This window comes from Myotis brandtii, unplaced genomic scaffold (genome assembly GCF_000412655.1).
Source record: "Myotis brandtii unplaced genomic scaffold, ASM41265v1 scaffold423, whole genome shotgun sequence".
Classification (NCBI taxonomy): domain Eukaryota; kingdom Metazoa; phylum Chordata; class Mammalia; order Chiroptera; family Vespertilionidae; genus Myotis; species Myotis brandtii.
In genome coordinates, this window is record NW_005366214.1 from 414,759 (window position 1) to 416,707 (window position 1,949).

The following is a 1,949-nucleotide window of genomic DNA, read 5'->3' on the forward strand; positions in this document are numbered from 1 at the left end:
GCTGGGAGGACCAGCCATTTCTGAGGAAAGGGAGCCCTGAGTGTGGCATGAAAGGCATCTGTTAGTGAGGTTCTACGCGAAGCAGTGAGAACACGGGGTTCACTATTTATTCTTCCCGGTGCTGGGTTGTGGGGGCCATGCCCCTAAAGCTCAGGAAGGAGCTCATTGCTGTGGGAGGTGGGGCAGGCACCGGGGCAGCGAGAGCTCAGCGGGGCCGGGCTCTGGGTCCCGGCCCAGTCATTTCTGGCCAGGTCTGCCCCTCTGGTGCTGGTCCTGATGGTCAAGGTGCTGCCCTGGGAGGGACGTGCTGCCCTGGGAGGGACAGTGATGTCCTGGAGACACAGTGATGCCCTGGGAGGGACAGTCCTGCCCTGGGAGGGACATGCTGCCCTGGGAGGGACAGTGATGCCCTGGGAGGGACAGTGATGCCCTGGGAGGGACAGTCCTGCCCTGTGGGTGCATAGGAGCCCCAGGCACCCCTAGGGCTGCATCCAGGCTGAAACTGAGGGGCTCGGCTTCCGCTGGGAGGACCAGCCATTTCTGAGGAAAGGGAGCCCTGAGTGTGGCATGAAAGGCATCTGTTAGTGAGGTTCTACGCGAAGCAGTGAGAACACGGGGTTCACTATTTATTCATCCTGCCCTGGGAGGGACATGCTGCCCTGGGAGGGGCAGCCCTGCCCTGTGGGTGCATAGGAGCCCCAGGCACCCCTGGGGCTGCATCCAGGCTGAAACTGAGTGGCTCAGCTTCTGCTGGGAGGACCAGCCATTTCTGAGGAAAGGGAGCCCTGAGTGTGGCATGAAAAGCATCTGTTAGTGAGGTTCTACGCGAAGCAGTGAGAACACGGGGTTCACTATTTATTCTTCCCGGTGCTGGGTTGTGGGGGCCATGCCCCTAAAGCTCAGGAAGGAGCTCGTTGCTGTGGGAGGTGGGACAGGCACCAGGGCAGCGAGAGCTCAGCGGGGCCGGGCTCTGGGTCCCGGCCCAGTCATTTCTGGCCAGGTCTGCCCCTCTGGTGCTGGTCCTGATGGTCAAGCTTTAATATTTAACATCTTTATTGAGATACAACTCACATACCATGCAATTCCATATTTAAAGGATACCGTTCAGTGGTTTTTCATATATTCAGTGTACGCCCATTGCAATATAAGTTTATTTATTTCTAAATACTTTTTTATTGATTTCAGAGAGAGGAAGAGAGAGGGAGAGAGAGATAGAAACATCAATGATGAGAGAGAATCATGGATCGGCTGCCTCCTGCACACCCTGGTCAAGCTTTAATATTTAACATCTTTATTGAGATACAACTCACATACCATGCAATTCCATATTTAAATTTAGTGGTTTTTCATATATTCAGTTGTACACCCATTGCAATATAAGTTTATTTATTTCCAAAAAAAATTTTTTTTATTGATTTCAGAGAGAGGAAGGGAGAGGGAGAAAGAGATAGAAACATCAATGATGAGAATCATTGATCGGCTGCCTCCTGCACGCCCCCTACTGGGGATCGAGCCCACAACCCTGGGCATGTGCCCTTGACCAGAATCGAACCTGAGACCCTTCAAGTCCACAGGCCGATGCTCTATCCACTGAGCCAAACCAGCCAGGGCATAAGTTTAGATTTTCATCATCCCAAAAAGAAACCATGTGCCCCCAGCCGTCATCACTCCCCATCCCCCCTATTTGAGCCCCTGGCAGCCCCTAACCTGTTTTCTGTCTCTAGACTTTTTTCATGAATGGAATTATATAATCTGTGGTCTTTCCTGCCTGGCTGCTGTCACTGAGCACTCTGTTCAGGATGCCTTCATGGTAGCCTGCATCAGAGCTTCCTACCTTGTTATTGTCAAATAGCACCCCCGGGCTTCCTCCGGGATCCCTGCAGCCCTGCCCCAGCCCTGGCCACTGGCCAGTGGAAGACACCAGGGCATCAGTCAGCACCAGTGTTCCT

General features: G+C 53.4%; 1 protein-coding gene across 1 annotated transcript in view; it reads left to right on the top strand.

Annotated features, from left to right (window-relative positions):
• Positions 1 to 1,949, top strand: part of SPTB (spectrin, beta, erythrocytic) — a 63,534-nt gene that overhangs the window by 44,441 nt on the left and 17,144 nt on the right. The gene's annotated exons all lie outside the window — the stretch shown is intronic.